The 19,555-nt window shown below is 34.0% G+C and overlaps 1 protein-coding gene across 5 annotated transcripts in view; it reads right to left on the bottom strand.

Moving 5' to 3' along the window:
• The window catches only part of Osi17 (DUF1676 domain-containing protein Osi17), a 74,171-nt gene that overhangs the window by 45,385 nt on the left and 9,231 nt on the right, over positions 1-19,555 (bottom strand). The window contains exon 1 of one of the 5 annotated variants that reach the window (XM_070105452.1): positions 2-78. The exons of the other annotated variants lie outside the window; for them this stretch is intronic. The gene's annotated coding sequence lies outside the window, so the exon portion shown is untranslated. Of the gene's footprint in view, position 1; positions 79-19,555 lie in introns of those variants that run through there. 5 annotated transcript variants of the gene reach the window in all.

The following is a 19,555-nucleotide window of genomic DNA, read 5'->3' as shown; positions in this document are numbered from 1 at the left end:
CTTGCATATAAGGCCGTCATATAAATTGTATAGTAGGGAGCGTTATCGTGTGCGTGCGCATGCGTTGTCATCCGGTAACTGAACGTGTAGAGATCATGGCGCGCATTTTTCTTCTTTGCAGCGGTACGCTTTGTGGCCTGAAATTAGCGCCAGTCACATAAAAATAACAAACACTCTGCTGAGGTAATTATCTTGTGGTAGGAGGAGATTGTGGCAAGTTAACATCAGCCGCTTGAAGACTGGTTTTAATATTTTTGCTTCGCTGCTATGAAGCTGTGAATAGAAATATGTATATATTTTGTTGCCAATAACGCGTTGGCTGTCAAAATTGCAATTCAGCTTGGCTTAACTGCTTTCTGCAAGCTCTTCTTCATCCCATTAACTATTCATTTGCTTATATTTCTCTCCTTGTCTCTCTCTCTCTCCTCTAGTTTTAATGCTTTATTTAACGGTTTTTTGCTCACTAGTATTTGCGCTCTCTTAAATAGCGCTGACTTCGTTAAGTTTTCTTCAAACGCTGCACGTTGAACGAAAACGGTATTTGCTGCATACTGCCGTGACTTTTCGAACGGCTTTTGAGCTTGTGTTTTGCATATATGGTATGCCTTGAGGCAACAGCTGTGTTGTCAGACTTCTGCCTTATTGAGCGTAGACGGTTGTTTGTTTTGGCCGGAATTGACTTCTCAGGAATTCTGTCTATTTCTTGTTTGCATTCCGTGTTAACCATTAAACTCACCTTACCGGTAGTTTTCAGGTTTATTGTCCACGCAAAGCTATTTCTCAGTTGTTGTTACTTAAGACTAGTGTGGGTTGCGGATTATGAGCATAAGTTGGAGGAGGTCGTTCATAATTGCTTGCAGTGCTATTGTTTGAATTCTATCAGCGCTGATTGTGCTAAAGCTTTGGAAGTGCATTATTGAGATAGACGGAAGTAAACTTTGCATAGTTTATTTGAGTTGTGCTACATCATGACTAAAAGTTTTCCATAAGCCCCCGAATATGTGAACCAAAGTGCTTTTAGTACCTATCGGTCAACCTGTGAGATTTGTTATTGAAATTTGGAGAGAATATCTACCCAACAATAAGCGTCCTTGTGTCAAAACTGGATAACATCGGGACAATAATTCCCCTAGCCCCTATATACCTAATACAACTATTTTCGAACTTTCGGTTGACTTTTTTATTATAAAATGGATTAAATCTGGTTCTCCTTAGTTCCCATATACCTAATATCAGTATTTTCAAACTTGGCAATTGATCTTATACAGTATACATAGGTCAATATATTTATAAATTATCTTAACAAAACTCGAAAATAATATTTTCCTGGGGTAGTCGTTATGCAAAAAGGGATACAATTTGGCTAGCTTATATACCGCTCATAATATATTGTATGATATTTTAGGAAAATTAGGTGACCGAATAATATTGGATATATTGTAGTTCAACGCGGCAAGCTTGTGAAATTGCTCCATGAATTAGGCCAGCTACCTTAATACAATACATAATATATAATATAAATATATAACGATTTTCATTATTCTAGCAGTCTTGCCGAATATGTCGGTCATATGTAAGGTCAAAAAAATTTGTGAATATATGTTCTAGAGTACACTCGATATATAGATTTCCGACTTTCCAGTAAGAAAGTATCTGGCTGATCTTTTCTTAATATACCCAATATGTTAAATTTAGCGCCTTTGGGTTAAGTTAATATTACAAATAACTCATTAATTAGGTTGATTTGAACATAAATATTTCGGACACGAAGCAAAAAGTAGCTATGAAACAAAGTGAGTATATGACCTAAAATATAATATTATATAAGTTAATAAGATACCAAATATGATTCCCATTCACGGTTTCATCGAAAAAAAAATTATGAATTAATTTGTAATAATATTATAAAATGTTCGGCTGCACCTGAACTTTGCCTTTCCCTACTTGTTTAGTAATATTATATCTTTGCTAAGTTTATGACAGTTTGGAACATTCACTAGAGAATGGGAAGCTATAAAATAACTACTCGGTTTAATAAAAGAGATAAAAATAGAAATGAAACAAAGTAAGAAATTATGGATAGAAAGTTATACCAGGTGTACCGGTATTAAGTGAGCGTTAAGATACAAATGTGTTAGTAGGGAAAATTTGTTGTGATCGAGCCTTAATTTTTTTTTGTTTGGTTAGAATGACATTTGTCAAACATATTCAATAACCTCACAGTCATTGAATAAACAACATCATATTTCTTCAATGTGTTGAAAAAGTCAAATTTTGTACCGGAAAGTGATGACTTGCGGAAAGCATTAACTTTTTGATTCCATTTAAAGAAAAGTGCTGCAGAGTTGCATCGAATGCTTGTCGAGGTCACCATATACTTCATGCTCTATCAGAAGCAACATGCAAAAGATGGTTTCAATAGTTCAGAGATAATGATTTTGATGTGAGAAATGAAGAACGTGGAAGACCACTAAAAAAGTTTGAAGACCTCAAACTGTCAGCAATATTGGATAAAGATGATACTTTGAGTCAAAAGCAAATGTCAGCCATGTTAAATGTTGCACAACAAACAATTTCAGATCGTTTGAAAGCTATTGAAAAAATCCAAAAGTGTTGAAAATTGGTGCCATATGAATTGAATGAAAGACAAATGGAAAACCGAAAAAAAACTTGTGAAATTTTGCTTAACGAAAGAAAATTAGTTTTGCATCGAACGGTCACTGACGATGAAAAATTGATTTATTTTAAGAATCCTAAACGGAGAAAATCATGGGTTATTCCGGGACAAGATCAACATTGACTGCAAAAACAGACAGAGACAGGAGATTCGGTAAGAACGCAATGCTCTGTGTTTAGTGGGATCAGAAGGCTGTGGTTTATCATGAGCTTCAAAAATCTGGTGAAACTGTTAATACTAATCGCTACAGACAATAAATGATCAATTTGAACCATGCATTGATCGAAAAACGACCAGAATGGGCCAGAAGACAGGGAAAAGTAGTTTTGTTACACGACAATGCATCGGCACACAGAACCAAATCGGTTCAGGATACAATCAAAGTACTTAGATGGGAGCTGCTACCCCACCGCCGTATTCACCAGACCTGGCACGTTCCGATTACCATTTGTTTTCATCGACGGGGCACGCATTGGCAGAGCAGCACTTAGATTCCTACGCAGATGTCGAGAATTGGGTGCCTGATTGGTTTGCTTCAAAAGACGAACATTTCTATTGGTGTGGTATAATTACTAGAAAGGTGGTGAAAATGTGTAAAAAGTAATGAGTTGCAATTTCTGGAAGAGTAGCAACTGCTGGTATTGCGAGGTATTGCGTTTAGCGTGTGTTACTTTTGCCGAGAACGTACTGTGTTTATAATCCGATTATACGATCCGATTATGATTAAGAAAACATGTTCACTTCATTTGTTTAAGGTATCTTAGAACATGGCCGATATATATATATACGGTATGAAAAAAATTGAATAACAAAAATGATTACATTGGAAATATATTGGCTAGAAAAAGGAGGTGGAAGATAAGAACTGAAGTGGGCGGCGCGAAATGTCCTACAGATAAAAACATATTACTGACACCCTAACCTAAAGAAAGAAAATATGCTTTCTCTCATCAGGTGCAATTTAAGAACTAAAAGTAGCGCTACAGAGAACGAATATATATGGTTAAAACATCCTTTAAAGCCGAAAAGAGGGGGCTTCCTAATTAATTTTCGATTACACTCAATTAACGTAAGGGACAGTTCTTGAAGCTGCTACTGGGATTCTAGCGAAGTATTTGGAGGATACGATGAAATTATTGAAACCATAATGAATTAAGGTGGCTGTCAACGAACTGTTTATCCTTAATAGGTAGCTCTAGGACATTTACAACTGACATTATATTAATAGCTATGTTGAAAAATATCCAAGAAAAAATTCAAACGCATCAATAGTGTTTATGTTGCAAATACCAGTTATAACAGGTAGATGACGGTATTGACCATGGCCAAGCTACACACAATTCCAAACAAAAACACTAAAGCAAGAAATGCCAAAGATGAATGCTGCAATTTCAGAGCAAAAGGAGGTCACCTGCCAGTCGGCGAAAAGCGCTTAAACTGGAGTAACCAGTTGATAGCGAACACATAATCTGCTGGATACAACCTTTCAAGTTTTCTTGCTGGCGAAAATATTTGAACGGCACTATCAAAATATAAATGTGCATGCATATACCCATTGTATGTGCATACTTGTATATACACATGCATATTTGAAAATTTTAATGAGACCTTCAAAATGTTTTCCACAGTATGCTTGAATTAAAATTCGAAAGAACTGAAGAAGCTCCTGCTTTGTAGACAGTTAGTTATAAAAAAGTAAAATTTTGTTTTGTACTCTGCAGCTTCAGAGAGAATAGTAGAAAATGATTTATTGAGAAATTTCCTCCGCAAATTGACATTTGGAGAACAAACAAGTGCGTGAGTGTGTGTGTGTGCTTATCAAGCTTTCTTGGTAGTCTTTTGGCAACCGTTGGACAAATCTGTCATCCAACGTCGCCAACTAGTCGGCGAGCGCAACTACACCAACAGTTTGACTTTGAGAAGCTGGGGAGGGAGGAATTTTGGGAAGAAATGCTTATTATAGTGTATTAAATACAAAGGAAAGAGAAGTGTTTCCCCGAAGTAGGAAAGCGTATGCATAGAAAATGAATTGCTAAAAGAGTAAATAGATACATAAACCGGAATAATGCTGTCGTAGTGTAAATATATAAGTACGGCACATAGCCTGTTGTGGCAGCAGCAGGTATACTCAGCATGCTTAAATCTCCTTTACTGCAGGAGGTGTGTTCTATAAAAGTGTTACTAGAAACAAAATTAGTTTATACTTAGTATTATGTTTCAATAATCCACAAATGCGTCTTTAAACCCGTTGTCTCTAGGTTGCGTTTGTAATGTTAACGAGTGTCAACGCGTGTCATCCCAAATAAAAGCTTAATATTTAATATTTATATTATATATCATAAAAACCGCGCTCATGATTTTAAAGATTTTATGGGGAATTATATGTGCAATTCATGTGAACGGATTATTTATTCAGGCCGAAAACCTGAAATTCTTGGTGAATTATCGGTGAATAAATATCCTGAAGTCAACAAGCCTGAGAAGTCAAATGATGTTATCGAAGATGACGAAGAAAAAGATCCTACTTTTTATTGCAAACCGGTAGATAACAAATTAAAAATTGATAAGGTTAATACATTTTTAACGAAAATTGGTGAACCTCCAATCAAAACCAAGAGAGTCTCAAGTAATAAAGGATGTCAAAACGTTTTAACAAATGTTGTGAGTAAATTTACGGATAATATTAACAATGTAAATAGAGAAATTGATTCAAAAGAACTTTTACTTAATAACTTTGAATCTGCTTTCAATGATAAAACTAGTAGAGCTAAAAAATTCGGATTAAAATGATAAGGAAAGAGTTTAAAGTTTCCAAACGAATGGTGACAACTGCAAAAAAAATACTACAAGAACGAGGATTCGCATCGCAACCTATGATTAAGAGAGGAAAATTTCTAAACATTGAAACCCTCGATCGTATTGAAGTTTTCTATCTATACGATGATGTCAGCCGCGTAATGCCTGGTATGAAAGATTACGTTTCGGTGATTGAAAAGGGGAGAAAATCCAAAAACAGAAACGATTATTATTATATAATGTTCACGAAATACACAAGAAATTTAAAGAAGCTTATCCTGACGAAAAGATTGGACTATCCAAATTTCAAAAACTCCGACCTCGGGAATGTATATCTGCTGGCAAAAGTGGAACTCATAATGTGTGTGTGTGTAAAATCCATCAAAATTTCAAATTGAAATTAGCTGGATTCAAAAATGAATTAAAAAAGAGGGGACAATTATTTCAGAAAGCTCAAATGATTAATTTAAAAGTTCTGTTTGCCAAGAGTCTGCATCATTGTGTTACTTTTCAAAGTGTACTAAGTTTCCAGGAAGTGATAGTATTATAAACAAATTGGAACTATTGCTTAATAACCATGAAATAAATGAAATTACATACAGCCAATGGAAAAGTACTGATAGGTAAAGAAATTTTCACTCAAATCTTCTTCTTTTCTTTTAAAATTTTTGTAATTATTGTCATCAAATAATTTTTACGCCACTAGTAATTAATATTCTTTATATTTTGTTACGCAATCTACATATTAATAATGAAATTATTAGATTTTGTATGTTTAAATTGTTAATTCTTTTGATTGTCCATTTTTTTATTATTATTTAACTCAGTTAATTTATTTGGAATTTTTTTGAACTGAAATCATTGAAGAAACGAAGACAAAAGAAGATTTTCTTAATGATTTGAGACAAAAATGGCCTGAATTGTTGAGACATGATTTTCTTGAACGATCTCAAGCGTCATATTTTACTGACAAGAAAGAATCTGTTGAGGATGGCGAACTTATCGTTTGCCTTGATTATTCTGAAAATTATACTTTTACTGTTCAAAATGCAATCCAATCTCATCATTGGAATACCAGTCAGGCTACAATTCACCCTTACGTTGTGTACTATAGAGAAAATGAAAAAATGAAACATATAAACTGCGTTGTAATTTCGGAAAAAATTAGTCACGACGCGAGTTCAGTTTACCTTTTTAATTTTAAATTGAAAAAATTTCTAAAAAATAAGTTTGGAGCAGATAAAATAAAAAAGATTTCTTATTTTTCGGACGGAGCTGCTTCTCAGCACAAAAATAAGTATAATTTTGTGAATTTAATAAATCATAAAAAAGATTTCAACGTGGACGCGGAATGGAATTTTTTTGCTACTTCTCATGGGAAAGGAGCATGCGATGGTTTGGCAGGAAGTTTTAAGAGGCAAGCTTTTCGTGCAAGTCTTCAACGGGAAAGCGATAAGCACATAACCAATGCAACTTCATTATTTGAATGGGGTAAGAATGCATTTAAAAAAATTAACTTTGGTTTTTGCTCTCAAGAAGATCATGACTCCCATGAGAAGATGTTTAAATTACGTTATGACCGATGTGTAATCATAAAAACTACACGCCAATATCATCATTACAGAGCTCTTAATAATACATAATTCAAGTGCAAAGTTTTCGCCAAAGACATTAAAATCCTTACCAATAAAGTTAAAAAAAAAGAAATAAAGCAATACGTATAAGTTATAAGAATTAATTTAACAATTATATAACTTCGTTGCTTTTTTATTTATGAAAAAATATTTAATTTATTATATTTCATTTGTTGAAATAAAATTAATCATAAAATTACGATATTTTTAATTAAAACATGAAGTATTATTCCTTATTTATAATTACTAAGTAACTCTGAAGATAAGTCAATGACTAAGATACTCAAAAATATTCAATTTAAAGAAATTATATTTTTATTATTATTTAGTTCGAATCTCATTTTATTTAAAACAAGAATTGTAATGTTAATTGGATGTTTTATAATGAATAGAAAAAAATATGGGGCAAAAAAATTATAAATTTTTAATACTTAAAGAATAGGAAATTCAAGTTAAAAATTTGGCCTTGAAATATTAATAGCGGGTATTCAATACATTGTGGTGGATTAGGGAATTCCCGTCTTAAGTATTTCTTTGAAACTATTAAGCGGGTAGGTATTATGAATATTGTTCTACCACATTCATGCTAATTCACTGCAAGCAAAATGTGAGACCATCATCCCAACATACAAATGAAATACACTCTAAGTGTCGCGTTGGCGAACCGCACAAACATAAACCGCTATACCGGCAGCGCTGACCGCCCGTCATAAAAAATTTTTTTTGCTTAATCTAATCACGATCAGTCAAAATTTTTTGCGGATTTCGTTACTTTAATGTTTATTGCAAAACACAAAAAAAATTTTTTGAATTTTTTAAGGGAGAAGTCATTAAAATTTTCATTTCTTAACTTAAAAGTTAATTAACAATTTGAAAAAAAAAATTATTTAAATTCATACATATTTTCTCAAAGTACAAGTTTTAAACTATAACTCCTGAAAACTTCATTAGAAAATCACGAATAGTTTTCTAATTATTAATTTTTTAACTAAAAGTAGTAAAAATTTTCAATTAAAAAAAATTGTTGTTAAAATTAAAATTAAAAAAAACTAAGCGGGGGATTACTTGCTCATGATGACTACTTTATGAAAAAATACTCACATTCAAATACGATGATCAAGTGGAAAATGGGGGGTCCATTTGACGTGTTTTTACTCATTTGTGAAGGGCAACCGAAGTTAACGTTTTTTTCTTATTATTTTGACATTTTTTACACTTTCTGAGTTCTTTTTATTTTATAAGGCTCAGAGAGGCTAAATAGTAATAATTTTTTAATAAAATATTTATATGTGTATATTGCAGCAAACATTTATTTTAGATAATTTTTCAATATCATTCTTGTTCTTTGTGTCTGCGTTGGCAATTAACTTTAAGGGCTTACGCGCTGTCAATATTGGAAAACATTTAATTAATGCTAGCAACAGCCGATGGCGTTTCGACACTTGTTGCTACAGTTTTGGCCAGTTTTCAATTGGATGCATAAATTATGTAGGTCTATTTGACTCGTTATCCAAACTGCAATATGCCAATGCATAATTGCGAATATTATACTTAAATGTACTATTGGTTTTAATAAAGAGATTTTAACTGTAGAATAAGTTTTTAAACTCGTTTACTATGTACAAGCAATTATGTACAATGGTCTCCTACATACATTCCACGTATTATTTTCCCCGTTATTCTATATACTTTCGGCATTCAGGTTTATTACCTAACTAAATTTTGCTTGTTATTATTTAACACTTTGACGCCGTAGCCTAAACAAGACTTCTCTGGTATAATTATTATATATGTAAACTTTTTATTCCGCATCCATCGAGTGTTGTCCATGCGCAATGCTTGGCATATGTTGAACGAATTCTAGTACAACTTTTAACTGCTTTTCGTACACTTTTTATTCTATAGTAGACAGTCTCGTTTATTTGTTTATACTTCTCTATTTTTAACAGCAAAGTTACGGTGTTAGTGTGTAGGTCAGTATTATAATTTCACACATCGTTGGCTGCTTGACAGCCAGGTTGCCGTATAGACAGTGTTATAATTAGTTATGTAATCGTCGGTAAGCACTTTTTGCTGTGTGTTACTGTCTTAACCCAGTCGGAAAATCAATGACTTTGAACTGACTTCTAAAAATTTTGAAATTTTTGATACAAATTTAATCGCCTTTAAAAATGAAGTGGAGTTAGAGGAAGATGGATAGAAAATTGGTTAGGTATTAAATTTAATAATTACGTTAAAAAAAATAAGACCAAACAATTATTCCTAAAAAAAATATAAACAAATATACATATAACAAGTAAGGAAGGGCTAATTTCGGGCGTAACCGAATACTTCATACTCTTGAAACTTACCAGGATCAAAGCTGGGGAAATACCTTATGCATAACGATACATTGTTATTAGAAAAACACGCTGGCACAATTTTATTAAGATAACTCACATACTTGTATGAGGAATAAAGTCAGTTCGAAAATCCTTCTATTAGGTATATGGGTCTAAGAGAATTATTGATCTGATTCAACCTATGTATTTTTAATGTGTTAATGTTGACAATTTTTGATCATAAGGTGGCACATCTTAAAAGTTACGTGCAAAGTTTTATCTGAATCCATTGATTCGTTCTTGATTTGTATACTGGAAAATGAAAGAATCAGATGGAATTTAAAATTGTGTTATATGAATATATAATAATAACATATTTTTCTGATTTTGCCATTTTCACCTATAATTTAAAAATATCAGAGTAATATTACGTACCGAATTTGGTTGAAATCGGAAGAGTAGGTCCCGAGATATGGGTTTTCACCTAAATATGGGCGGTGCCACACCCATCGCCCAAATTTGACACCAGCTTCTAAAAGCTATCTCATACTACATATCTAGGTTGTAAAATTTTTTGTCTCTGTGGCATTTAGTTATAGATTTATCGCACTATTAGTAGTTTTAACAAAACCGTTATAAACCGAATTCACTCATTTTCACAGGGTGATCTTAGTATCTCATTCTGGAGCTTAGTTACAGTAATTTATTGGTTATCGATTAGTGGCGTTTTGTGGCCGTGGTCCTTTTCTGCCCATCTGCAACACCAACCATCCTTGGGTGTCAAGGAACATGTATACCAACTTTCATCAAGGTATCTCAAATTTGACTCAAGTTAAGTTGCAAGAGTTTAAAAAATACAATTCTATGTCACTCAGATCATTCAGTTTATTTGGTGTTTAAAATTTTCTGGCTTTTTGTCAAGATTTTTATTTTACGATTTATGAAACAGTAATAAGAGCGATAGTCATTTCGCTTGGCAGCATATTCATTGGTCTGAATGCCAAACAAATAATTCAAAGTCGTGCTAATGACATTTAATTATTATACATTTTACTAATGAGACAATGGCACAGTACATACATACATATGTACGCGCTCGGCTAGGTGTTTGAATGTGTCCGCTCAAGAGCATCAATGACACAGCGGCGACAAGTGGAGAGAGTCCTTAATTAGGCTGTCGCCGAAATAAAGAGGGAAAGCCAATTTAGCTTTGAATCGTTTTAATATATGTAAGTATTTTTAATTACAGCTGTGTGTGTCCGCTAACATATACATAGGCATGCACAACTTGTGAACTTGTTTTGGAAGAGCCACACATGTATTCATAACATACTAATGTATGTGTACATATAGATATGTACATACGTGAGTATATACGCTTTGTACTAAATTTTGCATATTTATTTAGCTAGCGAATGCGTGCTTTTATTATTTTAACTACATATGTACATACATATTTACATGCAAATTTTTATAGCGTGTACTCGCATGTTAAACAATTGTATTGTTTTTCGTCTCGCAAGTTCATTAAAAGTTTACCTCCTTTATTTATATTTAATTTGACATTTCTTTGAGGAATCGCTATGTAATTTGCTGAATTTCCTCTTGCTTTTACTGGCTTTTTACCCGACCAACCCGCTTCATGCTCTGCATGTGGATTATTGTAATTAAGTATTTTCATGATGATATTCTTAATTTTGTAATTTTATTTTATGTAAAAGTGTAACAAAACACAACGCTTACCTTAACACTTAATTTTACTGTTATATGACTGTTTTATCATCGCAATGATATAATTTATAAATAATGATAATTTTGTATTTTATACATGCTATACCCGATTTCACAGAAATTTCTTAAAATTAGAAAAGTTTGTATAGACATTTTACCATATATAGCTGAAAGTGACTATTTCATATACCAACTGTTTTTATAACACATTATTAATAAATAAAATATTCTGCTGTATTTAAAAGAAAAGTCAAGCATTCTCCAAGCAACTGCGATCCAAGTTTCGCATTAGTCCACTGGCTTCATAATAGTTGTTGGAACAACTAGAAAGAATAGGCTAAAGATTCGATTTAAGGCGAGATCATATCAGTTTATGACACCTTTAAGCTATTATCATATAAGCTCAATGATATTTGTGTGAAATATGTGTACAAATAATAGGCAACTATGTGAGGAATAAAAATCAAGCGATGACATAAATGATATGAACACTTTTAGAATCCAGAAATTAAAAAAAAGCATTGCGCCTCTTCTAATATTCCTTGAATGCCAAGGCATGTCGTTATAATGTTGCCAACTGATAGAAAATTTTAGATCAACCAAATTGATAACTTAAAGAAATACAGCAATATCCAAATTATTGTAAATTGATACAGTTTATGGAAGTTTGTAGTTTAAAAAAGTTTTGAACGTTTATGTTTTAAAAACAAATAAAATATATATTACAAAATGAACGTGAAACTAAATAGGTGGTAGATTGGCGAATGCCGTTAATTGGAAACTTATAAAATGATATAACTAAACTACAAATAAGGACACAAAACTGTAATTTGGGTCAGCGAACCGCAGTTGGGATTGGCATTTGTTGTTTTAAAAATATTAAAAGGGGATTTCACGCACAAAAATTGTCGAAATCAGACAATAACTTTTCTAGTCCCTTGATACCGAAAATGTGGACCTCATTATCGTTGGCTTTTTACCGAATCGGTCATCGGTCAATCTGTAAGGTACCTCAACGTAAGTCAGAAGATATCTTTTTCTGGAAATAATAAAGCACGATGCCAAAAATTAATAGCATTGGACTCAATACACCTAATAGAAAAATTTTTGAACTTCCGATTGAGTTTTTACCGTATAGTATATCCGTCAATATGTAAGATATCTTAAAATAAATTAGTAGGGCGTCGCTCATGGTGCCTAAAGGGGTAAAGTCAAGCCAATACTAAGCATTTCGGTTGAATTTATAGCGTATATATCGATCAATAAGTAATATGCCTTAGCAAAATTAAATGAGTGTATAATATTGAATATACTACAACTTAATTCCGAAAATGAGTATGTATTATTTAAATGAAAAATAGTTAATTTTTTAAAAATAATGTGGTTCAGTGTTCAATATGAATGAAATTGGTGAAGGCTTTGGCCTAAGCCTTACATTCCTTGTCCCATCCATAATGATTATTTAGTTGACGTTTACATCATATTCATATACCCAATATATTAAATTTAGCCTTTTTGGTTAAGTTTATATCATATGTACAATACCTCATTTGATCTGAATAATATATTTGGAGGTTGTAGTGTTGCCTTGGACAATAATCTGTGTCAAATAAACAAGTTTTCCACAGAAGAACAGGTAGTTTGTATACCAACTATATGCAGATCGATATCTCAAAAACTGAGGGACTAGTTCATGTTTATACCGTTTAGGGTGTTACACACTTCGTGGCAAACCTATTATACCCTGTTCAGGTTATAAATATTAATTGGTGACCATTGAGGTTATTATAGGAGTAATTGTTTGGTTAAGATTTTACTTGTGCGTTTTTGCTACGTTACTCATAGAAAATCTATAACACCATTATGTCGCGCGGAGCTCTACACCTTAAAATTTTTGTAAGTTTCTTAAGGTTTAATTTTTAGTCTGTTCTAGAGAGCTCTGATTAGGTTGACGATCGTTTTATATACGACAGTATTTAAATATATTCAGTCATTATAATTATCGGTTGCCAGATAATTAATTGATATTTCCCTTATATACTTGTATATTATACATATATTATTGTAATGATATATCTTTTCAAGCCCATTTCGAAATGAATGCTAAGTTGTCACGAACCAACCAAATTGCCCAACGTGAACGACTAAAAACCATCAATTACATTAATTTCGACTTGCAATGTCAATGAAATTTCCATTAAGGCATTTCAAGTTTGTGCAATATTGCATGCAGAATTTGCAAGTGCAAGTGCATATTTGTTGTAATCGCCTGATTTTTTGCCAATTTAAATTTAATTATTGGTAATGGGCGAATAAAACAGATGGTGGGATAAACAGCCGATGTAACGTTGTTATTTGCTGGTGCTTTTTTCTAGACAACCAAAAACTGTGAACGCTTCGATGAGCACTTAAAATGCGGGATGCGGCGTAGCTCAAGCAAGTGCGGTCCGATTATGCAGAGAGAAGAGTATTTCATTGCGATGACGCTAGCTGTTAGTTGTTCGATAGAAGTTCGACTTAGCGTGAGTAAAATGATCCACTAACGGTCATTGAACAGCAAGAAAAATAATCAAAAAGCTCTCTATAAGCCGCACGTAAATCTCCTCACAGTTTTCACTTTCTTCTCAGTCATGCAATGGGTTAAATGGAACGCAGCGAACAAATACGAACAAATTTGCTAATACTCTTTTATAGCTTCGTTAAATGAAAGCAGAATAAAATAAAAGCTTTTTGGCAAAACTTTTATGATGATTCGTCATGAATGTTCCGACTTTACCCACACACTAGCAATGTTTGCTTTGTTCAATTAAGTAGCTTCAGGTATAAATACTTCGACAAATAAAAATATATAGACAACATTAAATATTCGATTCGCTTTTTTGTGTTTATATGATTTGTTGATGTAAAATTAATGCTTTCAAGTTTTCATAAAAGTAAACTATAATTCAATTATTATTCAGGTACAAAAGTGGAGGGTGGTGGAATAAAAAAAGATCTCTGCCGGTAATGAAGATAAAATATTGAAATTGCAAATGGTTGTTGTGAGCTAAAAATATAAATTTCCACCATTTATGATGTTTAAAAAAACTAAGTAAGTAAGTATGCGTTTTATCATGGTACACATGCTCGTAATTGCAGCTTTGTGAAATGTTCAGTGGATGAACAGATCAGTAATTAAATTTTCTCATCCATACAATTTTTTCTTGTAAATTAAAAGTATTTAAGTCCAATTTTAAATGATGTGGAAATCTTATTGTATTTATTTATAGTGTTTTCAATTTTTATAACTCTTTCGCAATCCACGGATTGGTACTTTACTTTTATTAACAATTACTATTGGATCATACTTTTCACATAATTTCGTAATAATATTATTAAAAGGCAAGACACTCAATTCAATATCACCATTATAACTAGCGCCTGTTATTTAAGAAGTTCTCTATTTAACGTTTTAAAATTAGCTTTTGCAAGGTTAAACCGAGTACAGAAGCTAGACGATGATTACTATCTCGTACATTGCCTATTATTTCGACAGATATTTCCAAAGCAGGATGATTCGAGTCCCCTGGTAGAATATGACGGAACACATGACTGATTGCAAATCGGCACGATATAGTCATCGAAAGCTTTCCACGAAGAATACGGTAAATTGAATTTTCCTAAAACGATTATTGAATCTGCATTATTTGCCATCGAGGTAGCACTATTTATTAATGACGCATGATACATATGTACAGATAATCCGAATGGGGTGGTATATAAGATAGGGTTAAATGAATAAAGCAACTATTAACGCAAACTCCACATTTAAATTCAAATGAGTCACTTCCCGGAACGAGAACATCTTCAGATGGGATAGAGGAATGTACGGAAAATAGAACACCTCCCCCGATTCTTTTCAGTCGATCACATCTAAATATTTGAAATTCCCTGTTTAGAATCTCATTATCAAAAATGTGAGGTTTTAACCATGTTTCTGTAAGTCCAATTATATGGAAATTGAAATTGGAACTGTTTAAGTACAAGTCGGTTAATTTTGTATTAAAACCTATAACATTTTGATAATAAATGCTTAACGAAATGCCAAAATGAGCTACCTAAGATCTTTTTGGAGGCTTCAAAGTCTATTTCAAACGATTAAATACTTCTATCATAACTGAAATTAAATTTACGGGTATTGATATCATCACTTTTTAAACGCGACGAAATGTAAGACTTAATCTCCTCGACAGAGGTATCCTTGGCAGGTCTAGAAATAAAAGATTTCTTAGGTGAAACAACCCCCAACAGATGCTGCTAAGTTATTAGGGGGAGCCTCTGGAATTGTGAGATACCTATTTCTATTAGGTAGAGCTTTTGGGAAATTGAGCTCTTTGGAAGTTGACGGCTTATCATCTTCAGGGCAAGGAGAAGAGATATTTATAAGGTCAATTGGAGTAGACGTACTATTCTGACAACACAAAAAGCAAAGAAATGCTTTATGGCCCATTGCCAACGATTGAACCAGTTTCTCTTATAAGGATTTTCGCCAATGGTTTAAGCCATTAGAAAGCATGACAACCTTAAAGAATTCGAAGAATGAGTACTAAATTCAACATAAACACTCATAAACACACAGCCATTTAAATCGGAAATGATTTACGTCCGTGCGCAATATCAATTTAGAGTATTCAGAAACTAAATAGTGGAATTTGCTTGGCTGTTTTTTCAATTTCTGTTTTTATTATTTTCGCTTTTAGTGGTTAATATATGTGCGATGCCGCTTTTAAGTGGGCTTGCTCACGACATCGATCTGTTAGTTTTATTTCATCTACAGATTAAATGCATACTTCTACACTTAAGGCTTGCCTTTTATGATGGAAACTAAATGAGTAGGATTTTCACCTGCTAATTTAATGTCAATTTGTTTTAGTTCTTTGCTTGCACATTCATTTCTGCATATTCATTTTAGTATTTAATTGCATTTGCATTAAGTAATTATACCCTAAATCCAGAAGGAAACTTCAGAGACCTTATAAAATAGAGTGAAACACAAAAAAAAAAAAATGTATAGAAAGATGTTTTGACTTTGAAGGGACTTTTCTCTTAAGCTATTTCAGCTTTTAAGCTACAACCAAGAGTAACATTTGGAAAATCTTATCTATTTTTATAAAAGTTTCAACACAAAATCTATTTTGGTGTTAATGTTTGCAAAAAACTAAAAAGTCTCATTTTTGAGTAGCCAAAAATAAACTGCTACACTTACGTTGGCAACACTTTAAATGCAGTTATCAAGTATGTACCGTTATTATACTCTTGCTAGAGGGTATAATAGTTTTGTTCACCTAACGGTTGTTTGCATCCCCTAAAACTAATCGAGAGAGATACAGGGTTATGTATATATAAATGATCAGGATGAAGAGACGAGTTGAAATCCGGGTGTCTGTCTGTACGCCCGTCCGTCCGTCCATCTGTTCAAGCGATAACTTGAGGAACAACTGAGATATCTGGATAGAACATGGCACACATGTTCCTTGGCACCCAAGGAGAGTTGGTATTGCGGATGGTCGAAATTGGACCATTGCTACTCCCACAGGACGCCATTAATCGAAAATATATAAAGTATCATAACTAAGCATTACTTAAGATACAATAAAAAACTATAATTTGGCACTGGGGATCACAGTAGCAAGGGGCACGTCTGGGCAAAAAATCCTTAAAAAGTGGGCGTGATCCCGCCCTCTTATAAGTTTAATGTACAAATCTTATTAACCTTTCAAGCTAGAATAACCAAATTCGCTCAGCGCAAATCTTTCTGGCATCCGGATTATAACCGTGCCTACTTCCCATATAACGGTTTGGTTAAAAGCTACTAAAAGTGCGATTAATCTATAACTACAAGCGCCAGATACATAATATTTTTCGCCCGAGATGGTAGGAGAGGGCTTTATAGGAACCGGTGTCAAGTTTGGACGATGAGCGGGGTACGCCCACATTTTGGTGAAAACCCATATCTCCGGACCTACTCAACGTATTTAAACCAAATTCGATAGTAACATTATCCTCACATTCCTACATTACAGTGCGAAAATGGGCGAAATCAGACAAAAACCACGCCTATTTCCAATCCAACCAATTTTAAATTCCATATTATTTTTCCATCATATTTTTTTGTCGTTGTATTTTTTGAAGAAAAAATGGTAAACAAACAAACATCTCAAGATTTACAGGCTGTGGTAGTCAAATATTGGCAAGAGAAGAAAAGTGCTCGCAAAATCGGCAAGTGCCAATTACACGGACATTTTTCCATTCCGTTGGGGGCGTGTTGCCTTCATTATGATAACAATATCATCTTTCTGCAAATTCGGCCTTGAGCGTATTCATTGCAAGCGGCGTTGAAGACTTACAAGAGACTCATCTCGCTATCGATCCTAGAAGTGTTGTCTAATCGACACAATGCTTTGCCAACGTTGAAATATTTTTCCCTTGAAACACCTCAATGTCAGGGTCTGGAAGTCCCTTTACCAGTTCGCTAATTATGAAGTGTCCAGGCGTAAGAACTTCGAAATCGTTTACATTTGTAGGAATACAGGAAATAGAGCGTTTTGGATGCAGCTTTCTACATGTAGCATACCCTTTGAGTCTAGAAAAGGTTGCAGTCGTATATATGTATATTGGTTTATTTACTCTGCAGTTAGAAATTTCCTTTTTAAAAGCATTTCCTTTATCAATGCTATTTTAGCGTTCTGATTTTCAGCGCAGGATAAACTGCCGGATTTTCGTATTCCGGCACTAGGCCGTGCGTTATTGATGATGCGTAATAAAAAGGCGGTGATACATTTAAGTTTGTTAAATGAATGATACTTCGTCAGCGGTTTGCGTCAGCAGTATTAGTCTTGCTAGATTTTAGTTCGAGATCTGTTGCGTGAGGTTCTGCAGAGATCGGCCAACTACTGTTGTTCTCATGTACCCATTGGGTCACCAAAGTTGATGTGCGAGAAGTTGCGACGGTAATATGCCCCTTTAAAGGGCAATCAGCGGGATTGTGCTCTAAAGCGACGTGTCTCCAGTGTGTTGCTGGTAGAATATCTTGTACTTCTTGTAATGACCAGCGGTTAGGGTTGTTTTGTAATCACGCCAGTGTAAACATTGAGTCCGTCCATGCGTATAATTTGAAGAAGGTATAGTTCAGATTTGATTAGACTTGCTTCACTAGCTTTGCTCCTAAATGAGCTGCACAAAGCTCGAGTCGTGGTAAGAAGGTAGTTTTCAGAGGCGTTACTCTTGATTTCGCTGCTACTAGTACGAACCCAATCTATTCGTACTAGTAGCATATGCGACTTCGGATGTGTCGGTAAAATGTAATGTAATGTGGAACTGGGAATCAGAAGTTTTGCTAGTCCTCAACCAGGGGTTTAGTTTTAGCGTTGATAGTTGCGGTAATTCACGATGATGTGTCAACCAGTCCTTCGCCATTTCTGAAGGAATCGGTTTATCCAAATCCACGTTTGAGCGCCAAAGTTTTTGTACAAATTTGAGAACGAATCGTATAAGGCGCAATCAAGCCTAGTGGATTGAATACCTTGCTGGAAACGTTCGCTTTGTAAGTTTATCAGGAAAGTCGTCAGAATTCACTGCTACAGAAAAACAATCATGGTTTGTGTGCCATATTGTACCAAGAGTGCGGATTTGGTCTCCATCGGTTAAGAGACATAAACCTGTTGGTACATCGTTTCGATGTCGGCTAAGATTTCAAACCTATGAGTGCGAAGCCGAACCAAAATAGAAAATAGATCCTGATATAGCTATCGTCCTACCATGAGAACGTCATTTAATGAATTCCTTAATGTATGCGTTGAAAACTACTCGAAGTCTCGTTGTTTGACTAGTGGTCTTCTAGTAAACATTATCTTTTACCATCTCCGCTGGTTCCATGTGACCCCGTTCACGCTTTCTGAGTATGTGTAGTAGAAATTTGTCCATTTTATCCATTCCAATTAAATTGTCTATTGGCTCGGGCTTGGAATAATGCCAATCGGCTTGTGGCAAATCCGTAAAATGGGGCCATGAAAACGTCGGTAAAGTGGAGGTTGGAAGATCGTTAGTAATTTTCGGTAAGATGAAAGTACTTACTTGAAATTTATCATCAAGCGTTCGGGGTGATATGAGAAGTGTTACTTCCAATACTTGTAGTGACCCAAACCAGTGACATAAACGGATGAAGGACTTCTGGGTAAGCAAAGGCGTTGGACACACGCCTCGGTGACGAATGAGGCGTGCAAGCGGGTTGTCAACGACCGGTATTGTACCATAATTTTAACGGTTGCTAATAGAATGAAGCGATTAGTGTCGACATAATGTGCGGTTACATTAAAACGTTGTACATTCGGAGGATCATCAGACTTTGCGGGTCGATC

This window comes from Bactrocera oleae, chromosome 2 (genome assembly GCF_042242935.1).
Source record: "Bactrocera oleae isolate idBacOlea1 chromosome 2, idBacOlea1, whole genome shotgun sequence".
NCBI classification, from domain to species: Eukaryota; Metazoa; Arthropoda; class Insecta; order Diptera; family Tephritidae; genus Bactrocera; species Bactrocera oleae.
This window is presented reverse-complemented; position numbering and strand designations above follow the sequence as displayed.